The 14,787-nt window shown below is 41.0% G+C and overlaps 1 long non-coding RNA gene across 1 annotated transcript; it reads right to left on the bottom strand.

Annotated features, from left to right (window-relative positions):
- Nucleotides 1-2,390: 2,390 nt before the first annotated feature.
- LOC135258627 (uncharacterized) lies at nucleotides 2,391-4,305 on the bottom strand. The gene is made up of 2 exons (XR_010331046.1): nucleotides 4,171-4,305; nucleotides 2,391-3,026 (listed from the first exon to the last, which is right to left on the bottom strand). It is a non-coding gene; the product is annotated as an uncharacterized LOC135258627 (long non-coding RNA).
- Between the last annotated feature and the right edge of the window lie 10,482 nt (nucleotides 4,306-14,787).

The raw sequence follows: 14,787 nt of genomic DNA, 5'->3' as shown, positions 1-14,787 counted from the left end.
CCTTTCAAGAGTTTCACTCATGGTGGTATAAATAAAAGCTTTATTATGCAATGTGTGGATGTTCCCCAGTTATTTTTATGTATGATGTGAACATTAGTTGTATATTAACTACGATAAAACAAAAACAATATTAGCACAGTCCAGTCATTTACTCAATGACCAAGGTTAAAAAAAATTTAAAAAAAACCTCAATTTTATTTTAAAATATCCTGAATGTAGCTCTGATTGTTTTCCAAGAAAAACAAGAATGCCAAATTAATGTAAGTTCATGCATTAGTAGACCTCCTTTTTTATAATTAATTGCCTGACTGCATCTAATGTGCTATAGCTCTTCTGGCCTTTGGGGATTTTTCAGTAAACAGTTTTTAAAGGAGAGGAAGCCTTTAGGACTTTAAGCCTTAAAAAGAGCCGATGTTTACTTTGAAAAATCCTAAATTGTTTGTTGTAATGAAGTCATGAGAACTATGCACACTAGACCAATACCATTTTACAAAATGAAAATGACTGTTTACATAAGTACACATCGGTAGGAACTGCCACTTCAGTCACCATTCATTAAAAATAAATCAGTCGCTCATACGTGACCCTGAATAAACTGGACGCTCGTGAACGTGATTTTTTGCTTACGCCCAAATTTCAGGCTGTTCGTAATTGACTCCAACTGTCATTTGAAAGTACTTGATTCAATGACATGTCTGTTCTCACACTTCTTACTTTCACTGGCCCCGAATACATTTCCATTTCAAAAGAACCCAGCACCTTCTGATACCGGTGCTGCAAGGTGTGTCATATTTTTGTGTGCTATGATTAATTTCTATAATGTAATTCTGAAGTGAAAAAAAGTTTGCTTGCCATGGCAATTTTCATTGAATGAGGGTGTTATGAACACTGTACAGTTTTCTTTTCACATCATTGGGGGTGTGGACCCTACTGTATTGAAAGGGTTAAATTGTTGGATAAAAATGAATTGAACTCATGGACTTTCGCTCCCCTCAAAGGGATCAGCCATCCAAAATGAGGGTTCAATTCCACATACCTAGTCTTACTACTAAAGATGCTTACATTTTAAAATCAAACTTCCTTCCGCCATACCCCCTTTTTTTCCAGAACTCCCATAGTTCTCCTGTCAGGTTGCTTTGGTAACCATGGCAGAACTCCCATAGTTCTCCTGTCAGGTTGCTTTGGTAACCATGGCAGAACTCCCATAGTTCTCCTGTTAGGTTGCTTTGGTAACCGTGGCAGAACTCCCATAGTTCTCCAGTCAGGTTGCTTTGGTAACCATGGCAGAACTCCCAGAGTTCTCCTGTCAGGGTTGCTTTGGTAACCATGGCAGAACTCCCATAGTTCTCCTGTCAGGTTGCTTTGGTAACCATGGAAGAACTCCCATAGTTCTCCTGTTAGGTTGCTTTGGTAACTGTGGCAGAATTCCCATAGTTTCCCTGTTAGGTTGCTTTGGCAGCTGTTAACATTTGTAAAAGCGTTTGCTTTTACGTGAGTGTTTCCAATTAAAGAGCCGTGGCAGGGACTAAAAAAGGAGTGGGGATTAGGTCAAGCATTACATTAGCCCTGGCACTGGCTGCAGTGGTGACTAACATACACTTCTGTGCACTAATGCAGTTCTTTTTTTTCTTTTTTTTTTTGGATTAAAGTAAACAGGCCCAAGCTCTTCCTGAAAACATTCACCCTAATTAGGCCCAGTGCTGTGTGTTGCTTTAAGCCATAGCTACTGTATTTACGTTCATATACCTGGTTTCTCCAACCACAACGGGGGATAAAGAAATATGTTAAGTAGGTCACAGCACTGAATTACCTACGTACTGTAATTTGTACAGGTTCTGTTTCAATTGTGTATCACTCAAATGGTCTTTGACTGCTATAAAAGCAACAGCAAAAAAAGCATTATTTTCTTTCAATAGCCCTTTTTCTTCAAGGACATAGAATCCTATGCCTTTTTCATTATGTCACAACAATGTTCAGCGACTTGAATGCGCTTTCTTCAAATACCCACAATTCTCTGCCTCTCACTGCTGAGAGACTGTGTTCCCAGTGTTTCAAGGGGTTCGATCAACATTTTCTCTTCAGGATAATACTCAGGTGCCTCGAGTTTGACAATATGATCACTGTTCCATGTTTTTTATTCCAATGTTGGCTTTCAGTATGACGGTTATTAACTGTGTTACTGCCCCCAATCTTCCAGCCCTGTTTGTTCTTGTGATACACGCTCACTTTATACTCTGCCTTCATATGCATATACTTCACCTACAATATCTAATTCTTTCCCTAAGCTATAATACAAATATTTTTTTGCTCGTAAGATATTTGACTTCCAACACAAATATGTGCTCAGAAGTAGTGTGAAGTGTGGGATATGGAAAAAAATATACAAGCAATCCAACACATATAAAAATTTTATATACAACCAAAACTGCTTTGGCAAACAGCTCTTGCCATCTAAATACTATACTAATAATAACAATATGTCGTTCCATTAATCACTTTTTGGTTCTAATCAGAAGGAGCTTATGCAAAGGAAAGCACATTTCATGCAGCAGTCCAGAGCTGTCCGCTTTACCAGGTTTCACACAATTTTTAAACCCTGACCCACAGCACAGCACACATTCACCACACACATCTGAGGAGCTCCAGCAGCTGAATCGGACTGAAGATGTAATTGAAACAAATGGCAGCCTTCTCGTCACGAGGGCCCCAAGGTCAGTTAGCATCAGCTTAACTAAACGTGAATGTTAAACGTTTCTCTCAATGGCCCAGTGGCTCCCCCAGTCCATCAGCGAGAGCACAGGCCCCAGTTCAGATGAGCTGTGGCATTGGGCTCCATCGCTCTCCTCTGATTCAATTGTTTGGGATTTTGCCATGGTAGCTAGAGGCCAGCCAATTAATACAACTGACTGGCTAATCAACGTTTGCATTAGAGTAGTACTTCTTGTCTTCTTCTTGTATCCCATTCTCTTTACAGATTACGCTGCGAGCCGGGATCATAAAGCATCGCGAAAGCCTTTGGCCTGTACCTGCAAAATGACTAAAATTAGTGTGAGGTAGTAATAATGTTAGATCAGGCTAGCTAATCATTGGTGAAACATCACGCACTGGTTTCAAGGCATTCTTTAAATGCTAATGGAGAAATCTAGAATTATGAATTCAAAGAGATGCTCTGTTCTTGAAATCCCTCTCAGCATTAGTAAATATAATCTCCATAATAAATATAACACAACTTGCCATTAGCAGCACCTTTGCATATTGAAATTGTTGTATTTTCAAACATATGTCAGCAAATATTGTATAGCTGTCTGATTGCCAGTTATCTGTCTCAGCTACAGAGGCTATTAGCATGCTGATCACCCAGGAAACAGCACCCGTGACATAATGCCACCAACCATGTTTGATTTCCAAAGCTGAGGCATTGTCATTGCAAAGAAAATCATCATATGCATTTCCCCCTCCAACATCATAAGTGCAGTCTCTGAAATGAGCAAGTCTACCAACAGCATGTGAAAAGAAATTAAGCCCTTCCAAGAACCAAGGGACAACTGCACAGCTGTCTATCAATGCACCTGCGATTGTATCTCGCATAAAGGAAGAAAAAAAGAATCATTTGGACCAAGTGATAATATACGTATGATATATAGGTTTTCTAATTCTTCGACAAATTTCAAGCTATTGGACTGTAGGCCTATTACAAAAGTCAAGCGGATAGATCACCCATATGCGTTTGTTCACTGTCTCATAGAAACCAGCATGTAGACTACTAGCCCAGACACCAAACGCTCTGGGAAATGCCCTTGTCTTGGAACGGTTAAGAGCAACATTTTCAGATGGGACTGGAGTACAAAAAAAAAAAAAATCACAAAAGGAAATTGAAAATATCCGTTATTGTTGTCGTTGGAAACGGCGCGGCGGTGCCCTTGGTTTGTGTCGCGCATTAGCGCGAAAGTGCTGTTCTCAAGGAGAACGCCCGCTGGCTCGCGGCTTTCATTTTACACCGAGACCCAAACAAGAGAGGGAGCTACAAGTGCTGAGGAGATACCAACCTCTCCGCTATGATGTATGGCTTTGTGATTATTTCCCGAGCTTCTTTCTGTTCCGGCTCTAATGGCGAAGGGGAACCACATTAGGCGAAGAGTCGCAGCTGGTGAGAAACGACAATGGCTTTACCTTTGATCTATTGTCTTGTCCGTTCGATGTGTCGGGATCAATTAGTCTTTTCTCTGAGTGAGCCGAGCTGGATGAAACCCCAAGGGAACACAAACACAGTGCGAAGTGGCTGCAAGACATTTTGAAGCTTGAGCATCAGCGGGTGAACACTGAAGGTACGGTGTCCACAGTGGGACATTTGCTAGTGTTCCCTTGCCTAATTGACTCACCTTGTCACTCGCACACTTTCCCTTTGGATATGCCTTTCTCCCTGCATCTAAGGAGATTGGGTTAATTGGAGACTCTAAATTTCCCCTCGGTACGAGTGTGTGAGTGAATGGTGTGTGTGTGCTGTGTGATGGATTGGCGAACTGCCCAGGGTGTGTTCCTGCTTCTCACCCAATGCATGCTGGGATAGGCCCCAGCCTTTGACCAGGAATAAGTGAGCACAGATAATGGATGGATTATCTCATTCAACAGGCATTATTGAGAATCATCACCAGATTTCCCCTTGCTTTCACAATGAGCAAAACAGGGCAAAACTATAAGTCCTTAGCTAAAAACATCTGCCATTCCAGATATTCAAGGACCTCAGCTAGCCGCGGCATTGTATTCATTCAACATGACATGTCTGACAGAAAATTGGCTGATGAGCTATTTTGTGCATTGAAAAAGTACATGTGTATCAATATGTAAACTGAAGAAAAAGAACCAGCAACATAATAAAATGAAACACTTACTCCTTCCATGAGATTTGTTTTTTCTGTTACATATGTTGAAAGTAAGTGGATGAGTCAGCCCTCTTCCCATCGGACACCTCTCTGTGGATATCTACGGTCATCCTCCTAAATTTGAGGTTGACTCCATCTTCCAGACACCTGGCAGGGTTCATCTTGCGAATTAAATAATCATTCATTTCCCTTCCAGCAGCCCCAGGGCTGTTTTCAGAAGTGCTGCAAGATGTATGAAAAATCATATTTGATGTCAAGCTTAAGGAGAGGCCTGCAGCATTTGTAGCCCCTGTGGGCACACTTACACTTTACCTTGGGCAGCCTGTCTGACTCAGATTGGGGGGAGTGGGGGGGGGGGGGCTTACCGACCCCCCCCTGATGTGATGCATGGCACCCATTTCACAACATCATCAAATGCCAAGTATAGGAATGATCAACAGCACCAGAGACAAGTCATTTGATTGTCATGACAGATGTTAAGGTTGTAACACTTAGTGATAAAAGTATGACAGCTTTATGGCAATTGACATAAACTGACATAATATGTTGTGCCATCTTGTGACAGCTGCGATGTCATGCGTGTGACAGTGGCACGACGGGTTCGAGTAAAGCGTTACGATTAGGTGCTACGTATGGACGGCAGCGTCTGCTAAATGTCCTTAATGTACCGTAATATAACTGCCGCACATCACATGCGTCTCTCAGGTAAAAAAAAAAAAAAAGGAACCCAAAAACAAACGTGTGTGGGAGTGGCCCCTCGCTCGACGTTAAACGGCTCCCGCAGAGCCGCTCGGAGCCCGAGCACGCGCCGCGGGTTTCCATGACCACCCGCGGCGCGCTAGCCGAGCGGCGCGCTGATCTCATTTCCTGGCGGAATGTGATTTCCCCGGGAGAAGCGAAACGCGCGAGCCGCATTAATTCTCCGGAGGTTGTGATGAACGATCGCGGCAAATGGCGGACGTCCCGCGCGTCGAAAAATATTTCGCAGAAAAATGGACCTCGTTATTATTTATTACCCTTTGATTTGATAATGGTTTCGCTCATTAATGTGTCACAAGCGGCATAACATAAATATGCAGCTCAGCTCTTCCGTCTAACAAAGTGAGAACCGTATCGACTTGGCAATTTAATATCAGCTGGAGCCGCATTCCATTCATTTGTTGCTTAATCATTGCTATTCAGAATACTGCATATCTCTTCATGAAGTACATATAAATTTGAATATAGTCTTGTGGCACGGATTTCTCCTGTAATAAGAGATTGATGTAAAGATATACATTTACCTCTAGTTCTAGTGGTGGTTTTCTGGTCATGTTAAATACGCAGTCCGCAAGACACTTTGTCTAAAAGTTTATGTTAAATGCCTTAATTGTAAATTGTAAGATTAAATAAGAAAGTTCTTAATACTCGCCATGAAAATCCTTTAAATAATTTGTGGACAATTTCAGGAGGAAAGTATCATAAGCATAATTTGTACTGAGTTGATAATACTGGATCAGGAAAAGCATGTTTGTTTCTCTCCTAACATGACACTCCTAATGCAGTACAAGAGGAGCAGGAGGATGAAGAAGAAGATGATGAAGAAGAAAGCTTTATAAAAGTGCATATTTTGTGTTCTGTGGCCTTAGTAATGACGTAAATAACATTTGAAAACATTAAAATGTATTATATGTTCAAGGAAGAAGGAGAAAAATACCAATGCAAATAAAACATTTTGTATTAAACTGCAATTCTAATTAAAAATAGTTAATCTGATGTGCACTACATTATATTGTGCTTAAGATATGAATCTAACTTCATTTTATTAAGCTAAATGAAACGCTATCTTCCCCTTAAGCATGAACACAATGCGTTTAATTATCTTTCGCATTAGATGAAGTTCCTTTCACAATGACATCACCATTGGAGCTTATCCTAGGCCTGCACCTGGGACGCACAAAAACGCACTTCTGCTCTGAGGGGTCTGCAGCATGTCTGGACCACGCAGAGAATTCCTGATCCAGCCATTTCAATCCCAGGGGTTTCCACACGGACAACATCTGCAGGAACAAGGATTGGCGTAAATATAGAACATCGTGTGCATTATTAGGTCAAGATTTTTTTTCTTCTCAGTGAGATCAACATCCGTGAAGAGCACCAATATATATATTGCTTTAGTGTCTAATCGGTATGGAAATAACTCACTTCCAGATAGTTCCGTACGCCGTGTTTGTACAGACAAAATGCTTTGGCTCTCCAACAGCTAATTTTGTTTTTAAAAATGGATGTTGTGCAACAGCATCCACTGGATTACACAAATGCATAACCTGGAGATGACTGCATGTCATTTAGGTCATGGGTACTATGGCCTGTGGGCACTATATTAGAAATCTGGCGCCCAGGCAGGTATCAGTGTCATTCCATGCTGAAAACCATGACTGAGGAGCTCAGTCACAAAGGATCAGCGAGCCGGCCCTCTGCCGAGTCTCATCAATGACTGCTCTTCCTCCATCATTCATATATGGAATGTACCTCACAAAGCCTCTTCCTTGGTGTAAAGTTCAAAATTAAATCTGGGAGGAACTATTTGGGCCAACTAGCCCCTTCCCATTACAAATCAGTGAAAGCACTGAATGCAATCACTGACCCCTCTTCCTGGCGTGTTACAATTTTCCTCCTCCCCCATCCCCCATTTCCTTCCTATATAGGTTCCTCTCCGAGGAGGTGGTTTTACAGCAGTAAAAGCATGCACTCTTACTGTTCCCCATTTAATCCAAATGTCCAGCATGACCCATACAGCTCCTTAGTTGTGTATTATCGCACCCACTTTTTACAGTGAATGTGTGTGATAAATAAAAAATGTGTTCTCGCTTAGTATGGTCTGCACCTTGTGAGTTCATAAGTAAATCTGAGGTGATTCTGTTAACATTCTTAGTCCTGCCTCTTCTATGCATCTTGCCTGAGGATAGCATAAACTATAAATGCTAATATATTAAAGTTCATAAAGTTCGATTCAAGTAGGGGCCAAATTCCACAGGTCAGGTTCAGTGTTTTACTGAACCAGCACAACGGGAACTTTTCTTTTCAGAACAAGCAATCGTATTCTTCTTTTTCTGCTTTTATCTTTTTCCAGAGCCACCAGACTCATTTCAGTAAACAAGTTGCCTGCACTTGTTGAAGAAGGTTGAATCACTATCACAGAAAGTAGCAATAAACTGAAACCACAATATAATCTTTTGAGCAATTTGGAAAATTAATGGATTCTGTTTTACGGGAAGTCTTGGATTGTCCGCCACAACAGTATGTAATGATAAGCAACTGCCTACTACACAGAAAATGACTAATGTCAATGATATGGGCACCATCAAAGCAAGAGGCACCCACCTCAACAATCTCTAAGACCCATTCATTTACAAGGAATGCATCCGCAGTAATGCTATACTGATATTCATGCGACTTTCTTGACATTTCCTGGTAATAACAGCTTAAACATTACACAGCAATAGTTGTTTATGTCTAAAAATTCACAGGTAGGAGCACCGACCATGTAATTACAGAACATTTGTATTTTGAAGTGTGTCCCAAGCACACACTTCAAGAGCACTTCAACATGAAAGTTGCTCAGCTTGGTTTTAACATTTTTTTCACCCCTTTTTACATCTTACCAAGCACTTATAAACTTGTAAACATTTATTTCTAAGCTGAGCCAGTGTGGATGAGAGAGACTGGAGCACTGCACTGTCATAGCCATTTTCTGTTGATCATGTCCTTCTGCTGTAACCCTCAATGAGAACACACATCTTTGCTCACATCATTAAAGTATATCCTATGTTGTGCGTGGCAGTGTTGCATAATGTTTAGGGAAGTGGGTTTCTTATGCAAAAAGGTGTGGGCTAAATTCCCACCTGGGATACTGCTTTTGTACCTTTGAGTTATGGGTCAGGGTTATATATCCGGCTGTATTACTGGAATGTATGTACAAATGCACTGTGTCTGTTCTTCTGTGTAAGAGAATCTGCTCAATGCTAAAATGCGCATTTTTTTAAATTGCACCACTGTGATAATTTATCAGCCCAGCACTGTCAATTTTGTAAAACACTTTCTTTTCCCACTGACAGCTTATTATATCAAATCCTAATAGAAAGCACAACATAAATATTCACCAAATGTATTTTCTTCTATCAAAAAACATGCTAGCTGTAGAAATAAAAGGCCCTTGTTTGCAAGAACACAGACAAGAAATACAAACAAGGCCAAATTTTTCATCTAGGTGAACAGTAAAGAAAAACACTGGGCATAAACGCAGATTAAATCATTTGAACAAACACAAAAATGTTTTACTAGGAATTGTTGGCACTCCTGTATGCATTATCTTGCATAGGTGAGAGAGGAGGCCACCACTGTCATCCACGAGTGAACAAATGCGGATATAACAAGCAGACAATCTCTTATTTTCTGTTTTAGAATTAATGTATTACCTCCCCAAATTTTGGAATAGCCAGCTGGGCGTCTTGAGGCACCGATGTGCTATCTTCGCTCGCAGGAAGTGCTCTGTGGATGAGTCGCGTGCATTTCCTGCGACGGACTCGACCGCAGGCCACTGACTACTTCACACCCTGCGAGCCATGCAAACCACAGGACCCCCTCATTTCTGAGCGAGCGCATCATTCGCCCCCCTGAACATTCCCGAAACATCACCACGCGGTTACCGGGGGTGCCTCTCCCAAGGGATTCCGTAATGTTCGTTTTTTATTCTTACCACAGCTGAGCCGACACACTTCGGACCGCAAATCATTCAGCGAAAGGCCTTCCTGTCTTCATCGATCCCAGAAGACTCGCGTTTATCCGTGAAGCCACGGGATGATCATCCCAAACAGGAGAACGAGACACAAGTTGCGAAGCTCAATGTTTCACGGCCCAAAATGGCTTCCTATTTCAAATAAACAAATTGAGATATATATTACATAATGGGAGCAAAATTCGATTTATAATCAGCCCGGAGGGCAGTGCGTTGATTGCTTCAGACTGAGATTCATACCTGAGTTGACCTCTTGACTCCGCCAGCTGATGGAAGTGATCCTCCCATATCACGGCAATGAATCTCTCCTAAATACGTGCGCCGCTTCGGAAACACAATATGCGGCGAACAGGATGGAGGGAAATACAGAAGCACCGTAGGCAAAGTGAGAGATTTAATCCGCGGTTATGAAATTCGCAATCTTGCGGACGGAGGGCCAGATGGATTCGTGGGCCACCGATGAGCGACTTTCTGGCGCTCTCTCGAAGTGAAACTGTCATACGGGCTGTGGCTCAGGGTGGGGGGAAAAACACACACACCTTTCTCATCCAGAAGGACGAGTATAGAACCTCCGGCCCGATTCCAGCTTCAGTTCAGAACAGAAAGAAATGTTCAGACACGAAATGTTCTTTAGGGACACCTGTATTCAGTCTGAACAACATAATTAACAGGCTTGCCGAAGAAGACACAAGTGTAGCGATAGCATAGCGACGCAACTAAAATTACATGAAAATTAGATATTGTATTTAAATACCCTTTAAGTACATACATTATAAGTCTTCTTGATTTATTTCAGAAAGAATTATAAATGATTGTGATAGGGAGATAGACAGTATTTTTCAAAAACCTGTTCCTTCCAATTTTATCTTTGTGTAGAATTATATTGATGATTCTATGACAGCTTTCAAAATGTACTGTAGTTCACAGCTTGTTTACAGGAGAGTTTGTGAAGTTGGCATGCCACACAGAAATACGCATGCTTTATAGAAATATTTTTTGGGCTTTTTATGGGTCGATGGAAACGAAAAGAGAGCACATTTCCTTCCATGATTTCCCGTTGTCCTAAAATTGCTCATAAAACAAGAACCCACACATTCATGGCATTTGCATTATACCAACTTAATTGTCTTCACCTCCTCTTGACCACAGCGCATAGGCACACTCAACCCTTCCTTAGCCCCGTCTCTGAGTAAACTTCTCCATGTTCCACACCGTTGAGTAGCTACAAAGACGGAACATTCGAACCCAGTGGTAATTGAACTGGGCTCACGCAGCTTTAGTGTCCAGAGTTCAGGAGGACAGTTAGAACAAACAAGGCAGAAAGAGCCTGTGATCCCACACGTAAAAAAAATCTGGATGCGTCCCGTTGCCAAACCATGTCAAGGTCTGACCAGAACATCCAGCGCCAAACCCGCGTCCCGTCAGAATGAAAACATCCCCTTCCAAACCCAGGTTGCGCTGGATCCGAAATTTATGACCAACCCCTCAGCAATCCGCAACCACCGAATAAGTCTCATTATTTAGCCTGGGGCCTAGGAAAACGCGTTCCGCAGATGGCATTTCCTCGACGACCAGACGTTTCGCTGTTTATTTAGCAAAAAGGCATCTCTGTGTTTGCAGGGATTAATAACTCCTAAGTTTGAAAGTGACAGCTCCGGTACGTAAGTCTGTCAGTCTATGCGATGTTAGCCTTGAGAGAAAGAGAGAGAGACAGAATGAAAAAAGACAGACGTCAGAGGGGTTTCAGGGGATACAGGAAAATGACAGGAAATTTGATCTCAGGAATGAGGAGGCTCAAGGTCGAAGGTTATTACTCCATGTCATTCAGCCTTCACGACAACACAAGAACCTAAAATGGGGGGGGGGGGCAAACTATGTAGAAAAAGGGCTGTAATTCCTACACGGATCACTCGTTATAGAGGTAAATACTCTCAAATTAAAGCCGACAGTCTTTAACCTGATATTCATCGTTTCATTTAAAATCCAATGTGCTGGACTAGAGCCAAAACAACAAAAATTGTCACTGTCCAAATACTTACAGACTGCAGTGTATATTACATATACACATACAGTATATACAGTCTGTAGTTTTCCTATTACCATTGAGCTAAGCAGCTCAGAAATAGTGCATATAATTACTTGGGATATTGAAATGTGTTTCAAATGTATTAGCCTGACAATCTCAATCAACTTTATACCAGAGTGAGGAAATGTGTTTTAAGGTCTTGGTGACATGTTATTCGACTTTCAAGATTATATTATTGTGAATCCTCTCACAATGCTACCAGGGCTTATCAGCGGGCTTGAAATGGGCACAGAGCAGAACACAAACTGGGTCCAATTAAAGCCATTAATTGTTTTAAGCATCTGAAACTTTGAAGTAGGATGTAATTTAGCCCAACATAATGGTCCAAATGAGCAGGCAATTAACCCTTGATAGTAAAGCCACTGGTGTCCCCGCCCAACAATGAAATCTTAAATCAGGAAATTATGTTTCTTTGGAAAACATAATAAACAAAAGACAAGAAAAACAGAAATGATTTGATTGTTGAAACATGATGCCCAGGACAGATAAAAAATGGATTGCCAAAAAAAAACCTACAAAAAACAATGGCTCTCTCACAGTTGTGTTACTGCAGTTAGGGGTATAATAATAAGAAAATAAATTCTCTCAAGTTCATTTTTTTTTAACAATACCATCCTGATTTGTGATATAAGATGGATATTTCTGTAGTATTTTGAAATTCTTACAGCAGTCGTAAATTCATAGGCAGTGTGCTGTGTCAGTTACAAAGAGTTGCGTTAGCTGTAATAACCTACGTGAAGTCACTGAAAATGACATTGAAGGCTCAGGATGGTGATAAATGTTCACATAAAGGAAATGTATGAAAACCAGAACCAGGGATGTGTCACTGTGCTACATTTATTTATATTTTAAGTACACGTTTCCATCTATCATATTCATCCATGTATGAGGAGATACCAAAAGGAACTTCCAAAACCGGCCTGAGAGAAAAAAATAAAAAAATTAAAAAAAAACATTTTTGCCTGAGTAATACTATCTATGCTAGTGGCGTAGCATCAGAGACCAAGGCTGCTGACACAAAGATGCTGTAGCAGCTGCAAGGCTCTGAATATTACAAGAGAAGGACAGCTAGGCCGTGACAGTCAACAGTCCACACAGTCAGATTTGGCGATTACATTTTAGCTTTGTTCTTCGTGCTTGCCATTTCCCTCCCATAAAAAAAGCTTTAAAGGAGACTTAAAAGGAATTTCCATGAGCAGCACTGACTGTCTTTTCTCCTCTGTTTATTAATTTAGTCAAGACGAAAGTAGTGTGCTGCAATCACTCGCTGGATTGCACTGCCTTGTTTTCCTTCCATTATAGGAGATCTTCAGTTTAGTGAAACACAGCAAGCACTAAGATATTATAGACTTTCAATGGAAAGAGGCCAAAAGATACTGAAACACTGATACAAACTTTTAAAAGGCTGACAGTGTGTAATATATATATATATATATATATATATATATATATATTTATATCTCCTTTCAAAAGTACGTTGTTTTTAATTGACTTCTGAAAAACCTCTGAAATTATAATGTGCCTGCTGTTCTGTTTTCAAATGCTCCGCCCATTTCTACCTCCCGTAATCCTGGACGTGACTTCATTTGCCGTCTCTCATTGAGTATGGAGCAGACCATTTTATTTTAGCGTTTGTTCAGACAAATGTTCCAGCCTGTAAAGTACTGAATCCAAGGCTAAATATTGTCAGAAATTACACTTCAATTTACTGCTGGTCCATTAGACCGTTAGAGGATAAAAAAAAATGTTTTTTAAAAATGCTATTCTGATGATCAGCAAAGGCCACTGAAATTACATAGGCTTTGAAAGGATGAAAAAAAAGATTGAGGCAATCTGTGTGATTGCTGTCATGTTCTTGATTTGAATACAGAAGACGCAAAGAACATCGCTGTGCCATTTGGTAATATTGCTACAGTCATGCTTATCTAACTAAAACAGACACTTAAGCATATGAAAGAAAAAATAAATGAGAGAAGAAATGGCAAGCTTTCTACTCCGATATTCCTTGTGTCGTCCAATATCCCTGCCAAACACCTGTTTATTGATCCTGCACCAAGTGCCTATCCTGCATACGGCACAAACCCCTTCCTTTCTTTTAAGAAGCTTGAACTTTTTGGGGGGACAATTAGACAACACTTACTGAGTCACTATGTTAAATTTACCATAAGATAAATCTGCGAATATACACGGTGTTTAGTAATGCGGTTCTAAGATTTTACGTAGATTTAAAAGGCCACGGAGAAGGGCGTTTTCCACAATGCGCTGTGTGTTTCTATGGTGAAAGTTTCCTCCAGCCGTTAAATATTTTGGTGACTCGATTCTTCCCCCTGAGTGACAGGGCTCTGGTGGCGGATACAGGCCCCAGTGGGTACAGGCTCCACGGCTCAGCGACCACAAGCATCATTCCACCCCCTAATGAGGGATTGTTTGCAGGCAGATGAAATTAAATTGCAGGCTTCGCTGGTTTCAACAACAGGTGTTATTTGTACAAAACTGTACGTGCGTGCATGCATGCGTCTGCTGTGTGCGTGCGTGTATGTGTGTGTGTGTGTGTGTGTGTGTGCTTACACGGGTGGGGGTGGTTGGAAGAGATCAGGGAGTTCTCTCTCCCTCATCATTTTACCACCTACTGCTCCACGCTCGTACCATGAAACATAAGTTATTCACTGATGAATGGTCAGGCTCGACATACTGTTGATATGATAAACATTTTAATCCACTGCGGGAAAAAAATATATACTGCATATATACATATATCAAAAACATTTATTTTGTGAACTCTGATGCAACTTCCTGTCACAATGTGGCCACTTCATTGCTACTTAATAATTCATCATAGGTCAGTACAGGGTTTATATGAAGTTGCATTAGTGTGTCCATGGAACTGTGTTTAGCTGTGTTCCGGGGGGGTTTCGTTTGAGTGGTGCAATAAATTCTGCATCGTTTACAGTATCCTGGCAACTTCTTCCAGCCAAACAGACGGATGTACCTTGCTGTCAATATTGAATGCAGGAGGAATTAGCATGGCGATAACTGAAAACGGA

This window comes from Anguilla rostrata, chromosome 7 (genome assembly GCF_018555375.3).
Source record: "Anguilla rostrata isolate EN2019 chromosome 7, ASM1855537v3, whole genome shotgun sequence".
In the NCBI taxonomy this organism is placed as follows: domain Eukaryota; kingdom Metazoa; phylum Chordata; class Actinopteri; order Anguilliformes; family Anguillidae; genus Anguilla; species Anguilla rostrata.
Note: the sequence above shows the minus strand (reverse complement) of the source record. Positions and strands in the feature narration are given on the sequence as shown.